Raw genomic sequence first — 23,505 nt, 5'->3', positions numbered from 1 at the left:
CCCCTTAAATGAATTTTCTGAAAGACTATCTGTACACTTTAGCAGGCTAAGAATTCAGATTTCTTTTTTTTCCCCCCCTAAGATTTTATTTATTTATTTGAGAGAGAGAGTGAGACGGAGAGATTGAGAGAATGAGTTGGGGGAAGGGCAGAGGGAGAAGCAGACTCCCTGCAGAGCAGGGACACCCCCCCCCCCCAACGTGGGACTTGATCCCAGGACCCAGGGATTATGACCCAAGCGGAGTGGCAGACACTTAACTGATTGAGCCACCCAGGTGCCCAAATAGATAAAATCCTTAAAAAAAAAAAGTGAATTATTTTTTCAACACACTGGAGAAATGAATACTCCATTTTTCTGTCCCTGTGGGCTTCAGCTTTTCCATATCTAGACTAATACATGATTAGTCTGACAACCACTCTGACCAATTTTGTAACTGACTCTATCTAATTCAATTCTATTTCCTTCCAGTTAGCAAATTTTCCATTTTTACAAACAGATATCCTAAAGGGAGCAGACCTTTTCATTTTGTTATCATTTGATGTTTTTTGAATACCCAAAGTAAAACAAAATGGATTCTAAAAAAGAATACATGAGATAGTTGTTTTAGAGACACCTGGGTGGCTCAGTTGGTTAAGCATCTGCCTTCAGCTCAGGTCATGATCCCAGGATACTGGGACTGAGTCCCACATCGGGCTCCCTGCTCAGCCCGGAACCTGCTTCTCCCTCTGCCTGCCACTCCCCCTGCTTGTGTGCTCTGTCTCTACCTCTGACAAGTAAATAAATAAAATCTTTTTAAAATTATTTTTTATTATTTTATTTTTTTATAAAATATTTTATTTTTTCATTTGACAGAGAGAGGGATCACAAGTAGGCAGAGCAGCAGGCAGAGAGAGGGGGGAAGCAGGCTCCCTGCTGAGCAGAGATCCTGATGCGGTCTCGACCCCAGAACCCTGAGATCATGACCTGACCCAAAGGCAGAGGCTTTAACCCACTGAGCCACCCAGGCACCCCTAAAATCTTTTTTAAAAAAATCACTTATTTTATATTATGTTAGAAATCCAGCCTGCTTTTCTTATTTTTTTTGACTAGGTAACTAATTATTTCTTTCTTTATTTTTTTCTTTTTTTGGAAATGACTTAATTAATAATTGCAGAAATAGTAGGAAAAGCTCTCCTTTCTGAGTAATTTGCTGACATGATGCCCCATCACTCTTGAATACTTTAGCATGCAATTCTTACATACGAGGACTTACACCTATGATTACATTACAACCATCAAAATGAGGACATTAACTGTAATTTATTAATGATATTTAATTTCAGACCCCATTCAAGGTTTACCAGTTGTCCCAATAATGTCTTCTGTAGCAAAAGAATCCAGTTCAGAATCAAACACCCCATTTATTTCTTGTGTCTTTTTGTATTCTCAATCTCAATCATTTCTCTCCACCTTTTTTTGAGTTTCATGACTTTGACTATTTTAAAATTAAAGACCACTTATTGTGTCAAATGTCTCTCGTTGTGGGATATATATATATATATATATATATATATATATATATATCTAACTATATGAATCTTTAGGTCTTCTGTGCCAGCCTATTTAGAAAACCATGAGTTCACACGAATCCTAATCCCATTCCATGGAGTTCATTCTGGTTTGGGGTCTTTTCATAGTTGTAACCTTTTACAATGAGAAATCTGACTCCATGGCTATGTAATTTGCAGAACCAAATAGAAAATGCAAATGCAGAGTCGTCCCCTGGCAGGAAAAGAATGCTGTTAAAAGTACTAAAACATAAATTTTCTTTTTTTTTTTTTTTATGGTCTCTCTCAACCATCATGGGGTTTCTTTTTATTGGTATTTCATGTCATTTTAAATAGGGAAAAATTTAAACTGGAAATTATTAGTATTCACTTTACTGTTCATTTTTATATTGTACAATATCCATTTTAAATGCAAATATGAGAGCACCTAACTCTTATGTAAAATCACCCAGTGTTACACAGCTATATTTTGGAGCTCATACACGCATATATATGTCATTCTCACCACAACAGTGGGAAGACTGCTCAAAACTAACTCAACTGTTTTTATCTCACTTCTTGACATGCATGCATTTTCCCCACATTTGGCTTACAGATGAGTAAGGATGTCCTAAAAGGAAAACGAACTACGGTTTGCCTCATATTTTCCTTTCTTCTAGATCATTTTCAGTGCAAGGGATCGTCTAATAAACAGAAGTAATGCAAGAACTCAAGTGATTAGGTCAGGCCCACCCCAGCGATCTCCCTGTCTTATGGTCTGCTGATTTGGGACCTTCGTTACAGCTGTAAAATCTGCTTTATCATACAATACCACATCAGTATTTTGGGTAATATCTTATCATATTCACAAGTTCCACACTCCAGGAAAGATGATACCAGAGAGGGTCACTGAAGGCTGCCTTAAAAGTCTGCCTTCAACAACTACCATCTTTTAAGATAGATAATGGCTAAAGCCCCCAAGGAAAGTGTTAAATTCGTTTGTTATCATGGAAGTGTTATCATGGCCTCTACCGGGCTTAGCTCTGGAGAAGGAAATAACTTTGTAGGCCAGATGGAGAAAGACCGAGCAGATGTCTTCCCTCATCTCAGGCCACTGGGCTCTTCTGCAGCATGTGTTGTCTTCTGAGGCACAAGGTTCCCGTCAGAGTACAGAGGCTGCCAATGGTCCAGCCTTCATGACACCGCTGAGAAGGCTTCACTTTGGATGAGATAATGCAGGTGGAGAGCCCCGAGAATGGACACAAACAGAAACAAACAGGCCGTTGAGAAAAAAAAAAAAAAAAGGCCTAAATATGACTCAGATGACATTGAGATGCTATTTGAGCTATTTCTTTCTTTCTTTCTTTCCTTCTTTCTTTCTTTCTTTCTTTCTTTCTTTCTTTCTTTCTTTCTTTCTTTCTTTCTTTTTTATTTATTTGACAGAGAGAGAGTGAGCACAAGCAGGGGGAGCAGCAGGCAGAGGGAGAGGGAGAAGCAGGTTCGCAGGTGACTCGATGTGCGGCTCCATCCCAGGACCCCGGGATCACGATCTGAGCTGAAGGAAGATGCTTAACCAACTGACCCACCCAGGTGCCCCCTATTTTAGCTATGTGGCTAACAATTTAATATGAAGAGTAAGTTCCGTTCAAGAAAGTGCATAAATGGGGTCCATTTATTCAAGAGATGGGATTAAAGAGCAGAGAGGGTTCAACAACAAACAGAACAGACCAGAAGTCCTGCTCCCATTGAATTTACGTTCTATTGGGAAGAAACAGAGCAAGCAAGCAAACAATAAATGTTAAATGTGATCTATTAGATAAGTAAGTGGTATGGTGGGAAAGAAAATGAAGGGAAAGAAAGTATCAGAGGAGATGGAATCATTTTAAATAAGGTGGTGATGGAAGCCCTCACTGTGAAGACGGTTAGTGAACAAGGATCAGAAGAATATCCGGCAGAGAATCACCCCCCATGTCTGACGGGAGCACATCCCAGGCAGTGAGAATAGCGAGGGCAAAGGCCCTGGGGCACAAACCCAGTGGTAAATATGTCCAAATCACCTCTCTTGTGTTCTTTTCAGTGATGGTCTTCTCAAGGTCTCCTTCTTGGTCTCTACCAATTCTCCCCAACTTATCTGGGGGTTGACCTTTTTGAAACCATGAAAGTACTAGCAGACAGCACCATAAAGCTGAAGGGTGAAACACTTCCCTGGAATTTCTGGGAAAACATTTACCCTACTGAAAACAAATGAGGAGCAACAAGCTGGGTAGAATTTAAAATAATATGTGATCAAATTCCACTGGGTAGTACATTCAGAATATTTGTTTTCCGAAGTTGAAAGGCCAATTGAATGAAAATAATTTCAAGCAACAGCGTAGGTGTATGAACTATTTAATTGAGTTGAATCCTTATTTGTTATTTTTCAAAGGCTTAATAATTCCCTGATTGTAAAAATGAATTTCCCATTGTAGAAAACTTGAAAATTATGTAAAACCATAACAAGAACAAAATTCACTTGTGACTATGTAGGAAAAAGAACTGTGTATATTTCTATCTTTCTAGATAGATTTTTCTTTTATTTTAAACTTTGTTGAATTGATAGTGAAAACAGCTTGTTTTAATTTGTTATTTTTGGGTAGTGGTCTGAACAACACTTCACAGAGGTTACTGGCCAGGTTTCGTGTATCAGTTTTGCTTTCTCTCAAACTTTTCTTACTGATTTTAAAAAGCTCTTTCATCATAAGAAAACCACGAATCCATTTTCAGCCATATTCGTGGTAAATGGTTTTTCCAAGATCCTTTACTGCCCATTATTTTTGCATAATTTTTATGTTCAGAGTTTGCATTTTTATAGTCATGCATACTCAATATTACAGCCAAAAAAATACTTATTTCCAACAATGTTCACTAAGAGGGTCTTTTCAAATTTAATTGAAACTTATTTTCTACAGGAGACTCTAATCGGTACTACTTTTGCTCTGCAATGTACGGTGAAATCCCACAATAATGCAATAGGTATGGTCCAAAATTTAAATCGTGTAAAATGCAATTATCACAAGTTTAAGGAAAGACTAAAGCTGGCCTGGACAGTTGGGCACTACATGGTCTAGCCGAAGACTTCCAAGGGCTCTGGGTTCCAACTGTAGTTTGGCATCTGCTGGCCGGTGTTTGCAAGCAGGGGGAGCAGCAGGCAGAGGGGTCAAGTCCCAAGACTTCCTGGGAACTGCAGGACAGCAGCAGTGACTCCTGGAACTCCAGGTTTGCTGGTGCCCCGCTTTCCAGCCTAATCCCAATGGATGGAGGGGAAACGTACTCAGGACGTGAATACCCACCACTTCCCATGATAAGCTCCCTTCATTTTCACAGCCTGCCTTGGATCCCTTCCTCCCCAGCTACTCCCTTTCCCCTCTCTCCATAAGAAAAGACAAGTTCTCTACATACTCATGGAGTATAAAGAGTTCATTTAACACACACCTGTAGTGTATACATGAGACTCTTCATCAGGGTGGGCTCAGGCTTAATTGATGACCACAGAAGCTTTATTTCTAGCCATCCCAAAACAGTGAACAGATAGGGGGATGGATTCATTGTGTTTGTTAGAATTGCAAGATCAGGGACCTTGAGACCTACAAAGTTCTCATTCCTCGAGATGCAAATGTGGAAAATAAAATTGGGAACAGCCAGGAAGTTGCTCTTTGCAGAATACATTCTTTTCTCCGTATCAGCTTACTTATTTACCTCTTTTTTAAGATGTAAGTGAAATGAAAATGTCATATAATTCATTACTAGGAATATAATCTTTTTATCTTATAACCTAAGCTTTTTAATTAAGGAAATCATAATCACCTGAAGGGAAAAAAAAGTTAAACTATTTTAAAGGCACACAAAAACAATCCCATAGATTATTTATGGATATGTAAATAAATAGTAAAAATATCAAAACGTGCATGGGAAGTGTATCTACTCAGGGTCCAGCCAGGAGAACCGAATGCAATCTAAGATTGTTGAACACTGGATATTTAATTCAAAAAATTGGCTACCCAGGGTGTGGAAGGGATATGAAATGGGAGAGGAGCTGGTGAGGTGACTCAGGAGTTAACAGCAGCAGGAAAGGACTCAGTCCTTGGGATGGAGCACATAGGAGTAAGTGATGTTCCTAATACCAGCTGCGGTGTCTTCTGGTGGGCATCAAAGTTGGGGCTGCCTGGCAAGAACTGGGTCCCCAGCACGGAGCTAAGCACCTTCAAGTATCACCCGCATTTATTCTCACAGCAGCGTGAGGTGGGGAACAATGATAGAACAGTTTGAAGGCTGTTGTGAGCATCTGATGAGTTAACTGAAATGACCCAAGCAAAGGGCTTAGGATGCCTGCACGTTCTGAGTTCACACTCAGAAATGTAATGGGTACAGTCATCCCACATTTGTGGATCAAGAAGGCAACTCCGGAAACAGGGGTGGAGGGGAGTAGAGTAGCCCGAGGGTGAGAAGACCTATAGACCTCTAGAAGACCCATAGTCACACAAGGGGAAAAGCTCTGATGGAGCAGATGTTACCATCGTGTGGGGGAACTGCCGACCCTGTTGCCGGGGACCTTCCCCCGGCCATACCCACATTCACTTGAGAGGTTCACATTGCTGTGGCCCGCACTGAGGCTTTAGTAGATAGTTTGTTGAATGACAGCATACATCCAGGCAAGTGCTCAGAATCCAGGCATAGGCTGGTGAATTTCACAAAGCGGACATGGCCATGTGACCACACCTGGAACGAGAAACTGAGCACTCTGGATGAGAGGTTCATGACAAAGGGTTCATGAAACCAAACATTGTGTGTTCTTCTGTGTCTGGCCCCTTTTCGTTGCAGAGCGGGTTTGGAAGGGACCCCTGCGCTGCCGAATGCGGCTGTAGCTTGTTTGTTCCTGTTGGCGTGGAGCGCTCCTCTGTCCGAGAAGCCCACGAGACGTGCAGCCAACTCCTGATGAGCAAGCACGAGGGGTCTTTCCAGGCTGGGGCTCTTATGAAGCAGTGAGGCTTTCTACATTCTTATATGCGTTTTTTGGTGAATCTGTATTCACATTCCCCGTGGCTCCAAGGTTGAGAAATCCTTCTCTAGACTTGAGAGTCGACCAAGCCCCATACAGATGTCTTTCGTAATACGGTCTACCACGCACCGGCACCCACCCCAGCTGCCTTGTTTAAAATGCAGATTTCTGCATCTGCTAAACTAGAATGGCAGCGGAGTGGGGGGGGTGTCTTTGGGAATCTATGCTGTTAACAACCACAGCCCACCCAGGTGATTCTGTTTTTTGTTTTTTCGGGTTTTGTTTTGGTTTTTGGTTTGGGGGTTTTTTGGGGGGAGAGAAAGAAAGAGAGAAAGAAAGAGACCATGCTGGGAAGGGGAGAGAGACAGAGGGAGAAGCAGGCTCCCCACTGAGCAGGGAGCCCAACACAGGGCTTGATCCTGGAACCCCAAGCAGATGCTCAACGACTGAGCCACCCAGGTGCCCCTCCCCCAAGGTGATTCCTTATACCAGAGTTGAAGAAATACTATATTAGGCCACATTGCAAAGATGAAGTCAATCCATGCCCAGTAGTATTTCTCCATCCAAAATCTTTTAAAACTGACGAAATGCAGACACGAAAGGGAAGGATGGTTTTTTGCCTTCAGTGAGCACTTCTAGGTGAGAACAACTTCTCTCAAGCATTACTAACTTTGAAAGCTTGCTACAAGAATGGGGACTGTTTAATTAAAAATGTTTACGAACTCAGAGCGCCTGGGTGGCTCAGTCGGTTGAGCGTCCAACTCTTGGTTTTGGCTCAAGTCATGATCTCAGGGTCCTGGGATCAGGCTCCGTGCTTGAATCTGCTTGAGATTCTTCCTCTGCCTCTGCCTGACTCCCTACCCCTGCCCATGTGCTCTTGGGCTCTCTCTCAAATAAATAAATAGATCTTTAAAAAAAAAATTTTTTTTTGCCAACCTTTAACACTTGGGCTCACCAATTCCATTCCCATGTAAAACCCCCTCAGATACGTGAACATATATTCATCCAAAGATACATATGAGGATGTACATATTTTTATAAAATGTTGTCACTCAAGAAAACACTCTGTTGTCGGGTGGCTTATCACTGGGGCTGACAGCATAGTTAAAGGTTCAGTTACTCATAGGATGCGAGAGGTGTGGACCCAAGCTTCTTATCAGGAATGGGTGAAGAGCACGTACCAGCCTTCTGCCTTGAAAGCCTTCCTGACTGCTTCTTTGGGAAACACAAACCCCAGAACTGTCCAGTCTCTCCCTCTGGGGTCCCCACACCCTGAGAACAGGATTCTTCTCTCTCACCTGGTCCTTGCCTGTAAGAATCCAGCCCCCGCCTCACAGTTCCCTGTGTTGCTGGTACCATTGCCTCCAAGCCCAGCATCTTATTCAGATTGGAAAGGACCATAGATCTCCCCAGGACCCCTCCTGCTCATGCAGTTTCTGACTTGGGTTCATTCTTCTCCAGCAACCACCGGCTTTCCTGAGAACCTTCTGGAACCTCCCAGGGCCCATCTCTTCCTCACATAGCCGCTCTGCATCTAAGCTCTTTGGTCTTCCCAACTGAACCCCAGCGTGGGCGCCAGTCCACAACCAAGTTCACTGGCTGTTAGGTTCCACCCCCACAGCAGGGGCCGAGAGTTATGCCCTTTTTGTCCCTGGCCATTTCCTTCTTCTATAAAAATATTCAAAAGTGTATTTTATGACAGCATTGCTAGAAAGACTAGATTTACGATGCTACATTTGTTAACATATTCATGTTTTCCTTCTGAGTTTGAAAGATGACACCATCTTTGTGGGTCTCTAAAAGTATCCCGTACCTGCTGGGCTTCCGATGGGCCCTGCGTGGAGCCCTTTTCCGGGTGGGATCCCTCAGCCGTCATCTCCGGGCACGCTTTCCGTGAATAGGCTTTAATTTTCTGCACAGTTTGGGGTTTACAGAAAGTATGGATGCATTATTATTAACTCACATGCACAGTTTTCATTAGGCTCCACTCTGCATTGTACCTTTTCTGTTGCACACACGCGATGACATGCGTTAACCATTAAAATATCATACATGTTTTCACTGACCTAAAAATCCGCTGCGCTAATCATCCCTCCCCCTCATCCCCAGCCTCTGGCAACCGCTGATCTCTTTCCTGTCTCCACAGTTTCTCCTCCAGAGGAGAGTAGGAATCACAAAGAATATAGCCTTTTCAGATTGGTTTCTTGCACTTAGGGATAGGCATTTAGGTTTCCTCCATGTATTTTCATGACTCAGTAGGGTTTTTTCCCTCCCCCTGAGCAGTATCCATTGCAGGGATGAACTACACTTTGCCTTTCCATTAGTCTATGGAAAGACATTTCGGTGGCTCCCCAGTTTGGGCAATTGCAAATAAAGCTGGTGTCGACATTCACATTCAGGTTTTTGCGTAGACACAAATTTTCAGCTCATTTGGATACATACGAAGGAGCACAATTGCACAAATTACCTGGCAGGAGTGGCTCTTGGTTTCTTCTGACCACATGTCTCTACCGAAACCTTGCGTTTATGTTTTATACGCCCAGCGCACCTGTGTCAGGTATCTAAAAACCCACTTGATTTCCTCCGCACTTGTCTCGGAAAAGTGTGTGTTTGCTCCCTGTGGTGGGAGGGCGTCCCATTTCCCCGCCCCCCCACGACCCGAACCCTCCTTTCCTTCTCCAGCCTGCTGACAAGCCATGGGGCTTCTCACTCCTCAGCATCTTTATGGCTCTCTGGTGCCAGCTCTTAGCTAATGGAAACAGGGGAGAAGTAAGCCCTTAAATAAGAGCAGGGCCTCTTTCTGTTCAGTCAAGTTTCTGCAAATAGATCTGGGTTAAGTTACAGAGCCCCGGATTACCTGTATAATAGTATAATGGGGAAGTTCTCCAGCTATTATTTCTTTAAACTTTCTGCCCCTTTCTCTTTTTTCTCCTGGAAACCCAATTATTCTAACGTTTGTCCATTTCATTGGGTCCCCTAGATCACGCAGGCTTTCTTCACGCCTTTTCATTCTTTTTGCTTTGTTCTCCTCCGATGGGGTTATTGCACAGTGCCTGTCCTCTACATAACTTGCTCTGTCTTGTGTCTGATCTGCTCTGGAGCAGGGGGTTTCTACTGCATTATTTCGTTCTTTGAATTCTTCAGCTCCAGAACTTTGGTTTGGTTCTTTTTTATGATTTATATTTCTTAAATTTCTCTTTTTTTTCTGATACATATTTTTTTCCAGCTGCCATTGAATCATCTTTCTGTGTTTTCATGCAGCTCATGGAGCTTCCTCAAAATAGCTCATTTTAAATCAAGATCAAAGGATTCTGTGCCTTTGGGCTTGGTTGTTGGAGAATCATTATCACCTTCACGTGTGTGTCATTGATTCTTCATGCTCCTACAGTTTTGCATTGCTGCTTTTGCATTTGACTAGCAGACACCACCTCAGATCTTTACTAGTTGCCTTCAGATAGGGTAGTTGTACTATTACCGTGGGGGTTTTCTCTCTGACTTCATATGGATTGACCTCTCCACACCTCTTGCTCACTCCTAAGCTTTTTTTTGTCTCCCCTGCTTCTTAAACTCACCAGCTGGCCACTGGAAACCTCTCTTTCCCTTTGCAGAAGGTGAACTATAGCTCAATGCTGTGGTTTTGTCCTCGCCTGCAGATCCTGGTCTGTTTCTCTGAAAGCACTCTTTTTACTAGACTCTGCCTAGCCGCTGCATTTGGACACATGCACAAGGAGCCAGCTGCCGAGTGGAGATAAGTGGGGGTGACCGGGCCACCCGGCAATCTGAGGGGCCTCTCCTCCCAGCAGCTTGAGGGTGCACTCCTTGCTGCAGTCGTGAGTGCAGTCTGGGCTTTGGTATTTTGTCTGCCCCCTTCCCCATCTCCAGCTACTCCCTAGCCACGGAGGACCCCACCCATACTCTGGGTGCTGCTGGAAAGAAACGGGTTTCTCTAGCAACTTCTGGCACAGCTGGAGCTAGTTCAGTCCCACACTGTGCTGTCTTGGGAAGGGGGTGGTGCTGGCAAAGTGCCTCCTTCCCTCTCCACTGTCTACACTTTTTTTTTCTTCCCGCTCCATAGGCGTGCTGGAATCTCCCCTCCGGAAGGCTGGACTTGCACAAATTCTCTTTCATCCGTGGTTATTTGCCCACGTCAGCATTCCCCAGGTTTCTCCCCGGCCGCAGCCAAGAGAGAGCATGTCCGCCAGCTCTGGTGGTCCAACAGCTGGAACTGAGGTCTATTACAGATGTGCAGGTGGGCCAGAGGCCTCTTGGGGCCCGTGGCTCATCGGGCTGGATCCCGCAACTCCAGAAGAGGCATTTTTAGGCATGGACGGATGCCTAATGAGCTGTCACACAAAGCACGACAAAAGCAGGGATGTCCATGCTGCCATGATGCTGCTGTGAGAACTGTCACCAAAGTCCGAGAACTTAGTTCTCCGTTTTACCCCTTTATCCGCACCTTTGAATTCGTGACTTTTAAGTACTTAAAAGGAAAACAGAATATTCTTTAAACAAGGCAGAGAGAATTTCTTTGTAAACTTCAGAGTAAGCTTCAGTTAGGAAATATATTGACTTTTCCTGTTTGCCTGTAATTGCTTTTTACAGATCAGCTCACAGACTCTCCGTCCCCTTTCCGCGGATGCTGCATCGCCTCGCCCGTCCCGCCCCCCCGACCCGCCCCCGGACCTTTGAAATAGCTCCTCACTGGTCTCCATGGACCTGCTTTGGTTTCTCCTGACCGGTGGGTTCCCCCAGCATAAGCCCCTGCTCAGGACAGCTCCACCTGCTGTCTTAGCTCGAGAGGCGATAAAAAATACCACAGACCAAGGCGCCTGGGTGGCTCAGTGGGTTAAGCCACTACCTTCGGCTCAGGTCATGATCTCAGGGTCCTGGGATCAAGTCCCGCATCGGGCTCTCTGCTCAGTGGGGAGTCTGCTTCTCTCTCTCTCTCTGCCTGCCTCTCTGTCTACTGTGATCTCTCTCTGTCAAATAAATAAATAAAATCTTTAAAAAAAAAAAAGCCTCTGCCTTTGGCTCAAGTCATGATCACAGGGTCCTGGGATCAAACCCCACATCAAGCTCTCTGCTTGGTGGTGAGCCTGCTTCCCTTACTCTCTCTCTGCCTGCCTCTCTGCCTACTTGTGATCTCTGTCTGTCAAATAAATAAATAAAATCTTAAAAAAACAAAATACCACAGACCAGGGGGCTCAAAACCATGGAAATGATTTCTCACAGCTCTGGAGGCTAAAAGCCAAGATTAAGGTGCTGGCACAGCTGGGTTCTGGGAAGGCTCGCTTCCCGGCTTACAGACAACTGACTTCTCACTGTGTCCTTACAGGGCGGAGAAAAAGAGAGAGCTCACGTCCTGGTGTCTCTTGCCCTAATCCTGCCATGAGGATCACACCCTCAGGACCTCATCAAAACCTCTAAGTACCTCCTGAAGGCCCCAGACTCTAATACCATCACACTGGAGGTCCGGGCTTCCACACCGGAATCTGGAAGGGACCCAGTTCAGACCTGAGCACTTGCTAGAATAGCACACTTGGTAGAATAGAATAGAACTTGGTAGAATAGCACACTCTCGGGGCCCACCCCAGACCTGCTGACTCAGAAACACTGGATAGGGGACCCAGCAGTCTGTTTTCACAGGCCTCCCTGTGGTTCTGACACACGCTAGAGACTGAAAACCACTGCTATAAATCATTCTCCAGCCTCCACACGTCTCCAGTGAGAACAGATCATGTTCCTGCCTGCTTCAAAATCTAGTGAGTTCCCACTGCTCTGACAGAAATATACAGACTTCGGAGCCTCCAAGGCCTCTGTTCTCTGCCCCTTGACTGCTTCCCTGACCTCGTCTTGGGCCACATTCCCTTTGCTTATCATGTATCACACTTGTTTGTTATTTCTCAAGGATTCCAAACTCTTTTGGGTCCCACGGCCTTTGCTGTTGCTTTTCCCTCAGCCTGAGATCACATACTCGCTCTCCGGAGGGCTGATTTCTCTCTTCAGGGCTTACCTCACATGTCTCCCCTGAGTTGACAGGCCTCCTTCCCTGACAGCCCGCGTGAAGAGGCAGGCCTACCCTCTCCCCACAAAGACTCTCTACCTCACATTCAGTGGATTTCTCCCCTCAGCTTATTAGAATCTGCATAAATGTGTGTTCCCAGGTGGCTTTCTTTCTCCCATGGCCACATGAAAACACCACATGGAAGAAATCTTGTCTGTCTTGCTCACCACCATCACCCCACTGCCCGAGCCAGTACCTGGTCCGTAGAAGGTGCTCAAGACATACTTCATGAGTGAACGAACGAAGGAATAAAGGAGGTTCGTGAAAGCCTGAGTCTTCAATGGAGTAGGCTCCAGAGCCTGAAATATTACCTTAAAGTTTAAGTCAGTACACTTTTTTTTTTTTTTTTTAAGCGGGGTGCCTGGGTGGCTCAGTGGGTTAAGCCTCTGCCTTCTGCTCAGGTCAGGATACCAGGGTCCTGGGATCGAGCCCCACATCAGGCTCTCTGCTCAGCAGGGAGCCTTCTTCTTCCTCTCTCTCTGCCGGCCTCTCTGTCTACTTGTGATCTCTGTCTGTCAAATAAATAAATAAAATCTTAAAAAAAAAAAAAAAAAAGTAACCAATAGCAATGTCTTCCTGCTTACTTTGTATCTATTATTTGTCATGTCCTGAGGGAATTACTTACCTGAGGGAATCACTTAGCCCTCTCCCCACAAGCTTGGCCTCCTAGTTCTTCTTTGTAGGCAGCTGCTAATATCCAGGGTGGCTGATAGTGGCAAGTTCCCCGGAGGAGAAATTTGCCATAAAAGCTGAAGGAGGGAGTATCCAAGCAAAAGTCACAACATCCCATTTGACCCCAGTATTTGGCAAACTTCCCATTCAAACAGTTCTGTCTGAGAATGTGCCTTAAGCCAAGGAGCTCCACAAGCACACAAAATCTCACTTTAGTTAAACAAATGGCAGGTGAAAACTGTCCAAGTGTGCCGACTGCACGGAGACCCCCTTTGCTCTTTAAGCAAATATTCAGGGAATGAATGGGCTATAGAATATTGAAGCCATCAGGAAGAAAGGAAGCATTGTCAATCTGGAAAACATCAGGAAAGCATGACAAAAGGAAAATAAGGTTAGATAACAGATATTTGGTAAAACTCATCTTTATTATAATAGATATAAATATTTTGAGCTCACCTATTAAAAGTCAAAGTAAACTGCTATGTTTACATAGGCAAGGACTCTGTCTTTTTCACCATTTATTATTACGCAGACTAACCCTTACCGAGCGTTTATAATCCTTCTGAAATTGTGCTAATGCTTGTGAGTCACTAAATCTGGCAAAATGATCCTCTGGTATCCCTTGAGGATTATACTTAATAAGTATTTACTGAATGTGTATGATTAATTCAGTGCATGATCAAGGCCTATCAAATTCGGTAAAAACAATCTAAATCTATTTGATATGTTTTTAAGAGACAAACAAGGGTAATAGAGCAATACCATTCAAAAAATACGTATTTTTTAAAAATTAAAAAAAGAGCAATACCTTTCACTAGGTTAATGAAGAAACAACAAGGGAGTGATACTTCCTACAAATACTCCTACATAGAAATAAATAACAAAAAAAAGAAAAACTGGAAATACAGAGGAGAATTGTATAATTTTTGAAATTATTTGACACAATTCCATTCTAATCCAACTTAACTTGTGACATGTATGTATATGTTGCTAAAATGTACTTAAAAAGGAATAGGAAACCTAACCATATGCGGTATACATAACCGTGGAGAAAATGAGAAAATTGTCCAATAACTATCTCCTTTGCTCCCAGCTCCTAAAAAATGACAAGTCCAAAGTGTTTTATAGGCGAATTCACTTCCAACCTTGAACAAATGGATTAATTCCCCTATGTTTTCATGCTTTCAGCACCATAAAGAGAAGAAAAACTTCATAGTTTCTCCCAAGAATTCATTGAGACCCTATTACCAAAACCTCACAAAGACGGATCACTACATGGACGGAACTTGAAGGCAACACATGAAGTGAAATATGTCAGACAGAGAAAGATAAATCCTGTACACTCTCACCTACTCGTGGAATCTTAAAAAAAAAAAAAAAAACCAAGCTCATAAAAAAAAAGACCAAAAAAAAAAAAAAAATCAGATGTGTGTGGTTGCTAGAGGCAGAGGGGAAAGGGTGGAGGGGGAATTGGAGGAAGGTGGGTCAGAGGCTACACATTTTCAGTTATAAGATAAATAAGTCCTGGGCATGTAATTTACAATAAGATGACTAGAGTTAACAATGGTATGGTTAACAATGCCGTAGCTAACAATGCTCTTTTTGCAAGTTGCTAAGATAGTCTATCCTAAAAGCACTTGTCATAAGGCAAAACACTGTTTTTGTAACTGTATGAGGTTATAGATGTTAACTAAACCCATTATGGTCATCATTTCACAATATATATGTACGTCAAGTCATTATGCTGTGCACATAAGCTTATGCCAATTATATCTCAATAAAACTGCAAGGGGAGGGGCACCTGGGTTTGCTCAGTCGTTAAGCATCTGCCTTCAGCTCAGGCCCTGATTCCAGGGTCCTGGGATAGAGCCTGCATTGAGCTCCTTGCTCAGCGGGGAGTCTGCTTCTCCCTCTCCGCCCCGGCCCCCGCCCCCCGCTTGTGTTCCCTCTCTCACGCTCTCTCTCTCTGTCAAATAAATGAATAAATGAAATCTTAAAAAAAAAAATACTGCAAGGGGATAAAAATTATATGTCAGTACACTAATGGATATGGGTGTAAAGGTTTTATGGCATTAAAATGCAGAATCTAACACCCTTTTAGAAGAAGTTTACCTATGATCAGAGGAATCCCATTCTTAGATCGTGTATTAACGGTTCAAGGAGAGAAAAATATATGGTCCGGTGGCGGGGAGGGAAGGGTCTGGAAAGAGTGGCCGGGCCCCACGACAGAGCTCCCAGAGCCCTCAGAGGGCACCGCAGTATTATACAGGGAGTTGGCAACAGGCCTCTTGCGGGCTGGATGCGTGAAGAACTAGGGATCAGCCTTACAGGAGCATGGCATCTCCATACCTAGATGCTGGTGGTTTGGTACATTCCTCCCAAACTCTGCCATCCCAACAGCGTTAACTCTAGAGCTGGGGCCACGTGGCCAGAGGTCAGAAGGAGCCTGAAGAGGACTAGGGCGGAGGCTGGGCAATAGGACACCGCTACCGACTCTGTTCTGCCACCTAGTGGTCAAAGGGTGTCGGTCTTGAAGTCGCCCACCAAGAGCAAGACCTGTTGAGGACCGGTCTCAGAAAGTGGGTACCCCCACCTCACCCCACCCCCGACACTTTTGGTAATAATCAAACATTTTCTTTGCTGAGCATCTGTGTTCAATTAAGGAAAGTCTCTTCTGAAATAAAATAAAGTAGAGCCCTTAGCCCAAAGACTGCCTCCTTTGAAGGTGCCAGTCCCCTTGCCCCCTTTACCAATAGTTCTCACCTTGTGAGACCGTAGAGGGACAGGTGTGTGGGCATGGGGGTGTTCTGTAGCAGTCGCTGGTCTCCTACCTGCCAGCCTTCAGATCATCGAATTTCATAGGACTTCCATTTAATCAGATGCTGCTCTTTTCACTGTCAAAGAGGAGGTGCTTAATCATCACTTTTAATAATTTTCAAGGCCAGGAGACACAAGCCTGGTGTGTGCGCACTCCTGCTGGACTCTTCCCCTTCCCTGGACAGGACAGGGGACCAAGGGCCCCACTGGAGGGAAACAAGAAGACTATGTGTGCTGAGCAGGTCCGGGAAGCTCAGAACAGGAACAAGGGGGTGGTCATGTTGGTGGTGCTGGTGCTCATGCGCACCCTCAGACTGGTGAGACCTCGGGAGGCAGAATGTACGATGTACGTTACAGTCTAGGGATTGTGCGTTGGTCAAATGAAAGCATGAATCTAAGGTGTCGTTTTGTTAAGAATCTCAAAAGCAGGCCTTCTTCTGAAATGGTTCAGGGAAAATCTTCCTAAGAGAAGAAGACATTAAGTCAGAAGCAGGTACTTAGGAGAGATTGGACTGCGTTAAGAGACAGTAGACTGCCCACATGACACCAGTCTGCACTGCGTTACTGTCATGGTCATCCCGAGGGCAGTAGGGGCTGGCCCCCAAGGCAAGGCTGTCAGGGAATTTCCAAGGGCATAGTCAGCCCCCTCTGCTCACCTCCCAGACCCAAGAGCACCACATTCACTTTTTTCTCTCTCATAGTTTTGTCCTTATCTTATCCCTTGACCTTGCTCGGGGGACCTGACTCACTTGACATTATCAAGGCTATGCTGGAGTCCAATAGTCAAAGAATGTTGCCTTGCTTTCAACATTCTGCTCAAACACAAAGGACAAAACTTAGCAGATGCAAACCCCCTCATTACACATTTTGCACAAGCACCAACCTTCACCTTGAGTCACAGCATAAAACATGGGATATTTAAGAGAAATTCCTTGGCCATTCCATTACGTAATAAAAACCAATCTATAAAATGTCATGAAACAGAAGGAAAAAACAGTCATGAAGCAAAGCAGTGTATGCTTGGTGATAGGTTTCATGACGAGCTTATCAAAAGAACAGGTTGAGTTTTGCCTTCTCTCCTGCATGAGGAGAATCAAGGTTGCTTCATTCTTCAATAGGCTCCCAATGACCTATGATGATTCTAGGTCATCTACTTCCCCAACTTTCCGTGAATGGCAGGAACACATGCAGACAGTCTCATCAGGTCTGCCTTAGTCTACCCCGCTGATGAACTGGCCCAGACTATATCTCCACAATCTTTCCTATTTTAGCCATCCCCAGTCACTCCAATACAAACATATATACAATGATCCTGCTCTATCTCCCGGCTTCCTCCTCATATCTGAATATAGTTCTTGCACTGTTGACTCTTCCTTTAATATGTTTTCTCTTTTAATCCATACCCTTTGATCCAAACCTCTGCTTCAATTCAGAATGGTATGGAATCACCCAAGGCCATTGCTGTGGTCTTTTGCTTCCCTTTGGCTCATTCTTCCTCTTACCCACTACCATCAGATAGTGTGAGAAGACTTCCAAAAGAGTGGGCTGTGGAATAGCTGTTATGTGAAAACAAACAAACAAACCCAGTGGATGCATTCAAAAAAGATCGAAAATTCTAGGTTAAATGAATTTAAATAGGTCTCTTTTCTACAGGACTTATCATAGTCTTTAATACACTAAGCATGTGCATTATGAATCTTGAAGAAGAGGTATAATATGTGATTGTTCTAGGACTTTTTGATCATGGAGCATTATCCTTCCGCTCTTAGCCTTCTTTGTCTGTAGATCATCCTCAAGCTACAGAGTACACTGAGAAACAAGACTCAAGAAAACTAGTTTTTCAGAAGGTGTGTTCTAATAATCCAGAGGGCTTTTATGACATTCTCAGAATCTTGCATTATATGGAAATAGAAAGTACTCTTTGATATTTTATTTTAGTTTTAAAATTTATATCATATTTCATACCTACAAAAGAATAAACCCAGGGCCGCCTGCGTGGCTCAACGGGTTAAGCGTCTGACTTTGGCTCAGTTCATGGTCTAGGGGTCCTGGGATGGAGCCCTGCATGGGTGTTCCTGCTCAGCGGGGAGCCTGCTTCTCCCTCTGCCTCTTCCCCTCTCCCATCTTGTTCTCTGTCTTCTTCTCTCTCTCTCTCTTTCTCTCAAATAAATAAAATCTTAAAAAAAAAATAAACTCAATGTACAAATGAATGTAAAGAAAATTATAAAGGATGCTTTGGGCCTCACCATGCAGCTGATGAACTAAATCGGGGGTGGGAAACTTTTTCTATAAAAAGCCAGAACTTGAGCTGCCTGAGTAGTGCAGTCCGTTAAGACTGGGACTCCTGGTTTCCGCTCAGGTCATGCTCTCAGGGTTGTGAGATCGGGTCCCGCAGGGGGCTCAGTGCTCAACGAGGAGTCGGCTTCGGTGAGGTTCTCTCTCCTTCTCCCACAGCCACCCGCACCCCTCCTTGTGCTCTCTTGCTTGCGCTCTCCCTCTCTCAAGCAAATAAATCAATAAATTTTTAAGAAGTAAATAAATACATACAATAAAAAGCCCAAACTAATCAAAAGAGCAGATTATGCTTGCCCTCTTTCCTGTGAGAAGAACACGACCCAGGGACCCCGCGTGAGGCGGCACGTGCCACCACTGAGCTTCCAGCGCCTTCTGTCCCGCCGTCAGGGCGGCCTGGGGCTCACCACGCTGGGCTCTGGGGGTTGTCACTCTCAGGATGGCTCCGGATGCATCCTTCTTCCCTGTCTCCTGGGAGAAGGACTCCCAAGTCGCTCGGCCACACCCACCACCCGGGACACCAGGACCGTGAGGGCCCCTCGCAAGCCGAACCCGCAATCCCGAGAGCTGCCGCGCACGGCCGCGGGTCTGGTATGGACCAGACCAGCAACGCGGACGGAATGGTCCGATCGCCTTTCTGGGACTCACCTGGCCCCCCGCAGTTTCAGGTGCGGCTAAAAACTCCCCTGTCGCCCGGCCGCTGGTGGCGCCGACCGCGCACGCCCGACTCGGCCCAGCAGGGGGCAGCGCATGCCCGCGCTCCCGGCTTTCCCGCCGACCCTGAGACGGGAGCTCTGAACAAGCCTCCCGGGGCAGGCATGCGGAGAAAGACCTTTGGAGCACGATCTGCACCTCGAGCCCAGGTCCCAGAGCTAGACCAAGGCCATGTTCAGAAGCTGGAAAATGTTGTCTCTGAATCCTCACGGCTTCCTGCTCTGTTCCTCTTTTGCTTCTCAAAGTATGGCTGGGGGAGTGGAGGCATCAGCCAGAACTGGGATTCTGTCGGACAGGCAGCGCTCCAGGCTCTACCCGGGGCCCACGGAGTCAGAGTCTTCAACAACTTAAGTGCCCGAGCTGTCTGCAACCATGGCTTTTTTTTTTTCCCCTTTTCTTTTTTAAGATTTTTATTTATTTATTTGACAGAGAGAGACACAGGGAGAAAGGGAACACAAGCAGGGGGAGTGGGAGAGGGAGAAGCAGGCTTCCCAAGGAGCAGGGAGCCCCATGCAGGGCTCAGACCCAGGACCCCAGGATCATGACCTGAGCTGAAGGCTCAATGACTGAGCCACCCAGGAGCCCCCAACCATGGCTTTTTAAATAAAATCTGTGCTTCCCTCAGGACGCAGGCAGCGTCTGAACATCAGTATGGCGTCTCCATGGCTCCCTTGATCATTTCCCCATTAGCACACCATGGTCAAACACAGCATGTGTTGTAAAAGAAGCCTCCACGTCCCCTGCCACCGCCCTTCTCCAGGTGGGTGTTACCCAGAGTTCTTTAAAGGAACCACAGAGTGATGCTGGGGCTAGGTGGTGACCTAGAGCCAGACTCTCCTGATGGCCTCCAGACTTGTCAAAGCACTACATTGTAGTGGGGATTTAAGTGTTCGATGGGTGTGAAGAGCCCTCTTGGGCGCGCCAGTCACAAGGGAGGCTGAAGCTTCATTGCTAGAATGCCAGATGCTAAGCCCGACTCTCTGATAGCAACCTCAGGACGCCCCTGAAAGTGCGGACTGCCACGTCCCCCTCGCTGGTAGGGAGGGGGACAGATCAGCCTGGCTGGCCTACGGAGACACTGTCCCCCAAAGATGACCATGTTCCATTCCCTGGGGATTGTTTAAGATGCAGAATACAGTTTCAAAGCTTGAGCCCACAGCAGCTGTGAGGGATAAGGGGGCAGGAAGGGGAGATGACGTCCTCCGTCCTGCCGGCTGCCTCTGCAGCTCACTGCACCTGCTCCTCGGGTCAGGCTCGGCCCAGTTTGGGAGCAGCTCAGAAAACTGACAGGGGTGAGTGGGAAACCTAGAGTCGAGATTTTAAAACAATCCCGTGTTTATTGCAGAATGAAGAAGCAGCTCATTTTCTCTCCCTCGGAAAAGTAAGCAAACATTCAATGCAGCGCATTTCTGTAACTCTAGCCTCTATCTTTAGCTGTCTTTATATAAGCACAGGAATTAGACGAACAAAACTAGATTCAGAGTTGGAGTAAAAATCACTTTATCTCCGTAATATACCACGAAAATTGTATTTGTGCCACTGAGCTAGGGTCTTGGGAATTATTATAGATATTTTATTTTTTTTATTTGGAGTTAAGAGGAAAGGATTTGCTTATTTTATTTGCTTTTCTACTTTTTAAAATTTTTATTTATTTATTTGAGAGGAAGAGTGAGAGAGAGCACAAGAAGGGGGGAATGGCAGAGGGAAGTGAGAAGCAGATGCCCCACTGAGCAGGGAGCCTATGTGGGACTGGATCCCAGGACTCCAGGATCACAACCTGAGCCCAGGAGAGATGCTTCACCGACTGAGCTACCCAGGTGCCCCCAGGGTATTTGTTTTCCACAGGCAACCAAGAGAGCGTGGCATTTCACCACTGTTCCCCCCATCCTCGCTTGCTCATGCCATCTTGAACATGGTGGGTAGGTTTGAGCCCCTTTGGAGGAAGAGGTTAGAAGTAAACATTGAAGGTGTTTTGGTGAGAGACTTTGTAAGATTCAGGGCTCATACACTAATGCTTCAGGGCCCAAGTGACAAGTACAAGATAAAGTAGGCAGAGAAGTTCTGTCCACTTCAACATGGAACCTGGCTTCCCTCCGGCTCCTTGAAGACAGATGGCATTGGGAACATTACAAGAGGGCAGGCTTCCGGAGGACATCAGTGAGGTCAGCAAAAGCAGCAAAGTGCCCGTAGGGGGTGCTTTGAAAAGTGGCATTAAGAATATATTTATTTATGGGGCGCCTGGGTGGCTCAGTGGGTTAAGCCGCTGCCTTCAGCTCAGGTCATGATCTCAGAGTCCTGGGATCGAGTCCCACATCGGGCTCTCTGCTCAGCAGGGAGCCTGCTTCCTCCTCTCTCTCTGCCTGCCTCTTTGCCTAACTTGTGATCTCTCTCTCTGTCAAATAAATAAATAAATCTTAAAAAAAAAAGAATATATTTATTTATTAAGAAATATATATCATTTTCTGGCTTGCTTCCTTTGATCATGAAAGATGATCCTCGTTTCATTCATGTTCTTGTTAACAGTGATTTTTTTATATTCACTTTGACTTAGTATTCCATGTGTAAGTACACTGCAGTGTATTTTTCCAATCTATTTGGGATACGCATTTGAGTTTCTAGGTTTCTGCTGTTACATCCAATGCTGCTATGAACATCTTTGCATACATAGACACTGGACAGCGTATATGTGAGTAAGATTTCCTCTAGGACAGAAAGTGCTAAGGTGCAAATATAACATGTTTTCAACTTACCAGGATAATAACAAGTCGTTCTCCAAAGTGACTGCACCAATATGCTTTCTCCAGCTGTCTCTGAAAACTTAGGTTGATTACCAACAGTAAATACCACCAGGTTCTTTCATTTTTGCTAATCTGGAAGGTTTGTGATTGTATCTGATTGTGATTTTAATTGGGACTTCATGGATTACTAAAGGGGTTGAGTATTTTTTATTATGTTTACTGGTCACTGGGATCTCTAGTTTTCTTAACTATCTGTTCCAGCCTTAGCCCATTTTCTCTATGTGGTGGTTGTTTTCTCATGATTAGTAGGAGACCTTTCTATATTCTGGATAATAGTTCTTTGTATGTTTCACAAATATCCTCTAACACTCTGGAAGCCTGGATTTGTGTGCTCTTTATAATATGTTTATATGAAAAGACGTTCTTAATTCTAATGTGATCAAATGTACCAATCGTTTCATTTAGTGCTTTTGTATCTTCTCTAAGAAACCCTTCCCTGACATGCAATCAGGAAGATGTTCTCTTTTCTCAGCTTGTGAAACCATATCACCCTGTCTTAATTACTGTAGTTTCATAATAAATCTTAAAATCAGTTGGTTTTAGGACACCTGGCTGACTCAGTGGTTAGAGTGTGGGACTCTTGATCTCAGAGTTGTGAGTTGAGCCCCACAATGGGTGTAGAGATCACTTAAAAAAATTAAAATCTTGGGGCACCTGGGTGGCTCAGTGGGTTAAGCCACTGCCTTCGGCTCAGGTCATGATCTCTGGGTTCTGGGATCGAGTCCCGCATTGGGCTCTCTGCTCAGCGGGGGCCTGTGCTTCCCTTCCTCTCTCTCTGCCTGCCTCTCTGCCTACCTGTGATCTCTGTCTGTCAAATAAATAAATAAAATCTTTTTTTAAAAAATTAAAATCTTAAAAAAAAAACAAGTGTTAATCCTCCAACTTCATTAGATTTCCAAGTTGTTGGGCCATTCTAGATTTTTCCATGTGAATATTAGACTCAGTTTGTCAAAGTCCACCAGTTTGTTAAAAAATCTGATGGGATTTTGAGTAGGACTCCATCGAACCTAGACATCACACTGGGGAGAAATGGCATCTTAACAATATCGAGACTTCCAACCAGTGAATTTCTTTAGTATCTCTCAGCAGTGTTTTATAATTTTCATTGTATAGATCTTGCACATCTTTGGTCAGTTTGGTAGCTAAGTTTTTCACATTGATTGTGGATTTTCAGCATAAAAATTTGAGGTGTTAAAATGACCTGAATGGGACACACATGGCCATGCTCTCCCACCGTGCACTTGCGAGACACTCTGAAGAGCTTGGACCCTTTGCCTTTGGCAGGTGAGGCACCGAACAATGTCACCTGGAATACCACAAAGCCAAGAGACCTGAAAGTTAACTTAAGATTTCCTGTGAGATAAATTCATCTGACGGCCAGGATAGCTATAAATACACAGTACCTTCAGTGCTTGAAATTAGATCAGGAGGGAAGGTGGATTAAGATAATTTGTTTAATATTTCCTTTGGAGATAAAAGCCAGTAAGAGACTTTCTCACGGTACAGATATTTCAGGCAATTTACCTAAAAGACAGTATGATTATTTCAGGTAATCCTGAAAAGACTGAGACTGCTTCCCACTCCAGC

General features: G+C 44.7%; 1 long non-coding RNA gene across 1 annotated transcript; it reads right to left on the bottom strand.

Annotated features, from left to right (window-relative positions):
• Window positions 1-847: 847 nt before the first annotated feature.
• Window positions 848-13,350, bottom strand: LOC131829790 (uncharacterized). The gene is made up of 3 exons (XR_009352996.1): window positions 13,251-13,350; window positions 8,375-8,473; window positions 848-2,745 (listed from the first exon to the last, which is right to left on the bottom strand). It is a non-coding gene; the product is annotated as an uncharacterized LOC131829790 (long non-coding RNA).
• Between the last annotated feature and the right edge of the window lie 10,155 nt (window positions 13,351-23,505).

This window comes from Mustela lutreola, chromosome 4, assembly GCF_030435805.1.
Source record: "Mustela lutreola isolate mMusLut2 chromosome 4, mMusLut2.pri, whole genome shotgun sequence".
NCBI lineage: Eukaryota > Metazoa > Chordata > Mammalia > Carnivora > Mustelidae > Mustela > Mustela lutreola.
This window is presented reverse-complemented; position numbering and strand designations above follow the sequence as displayed.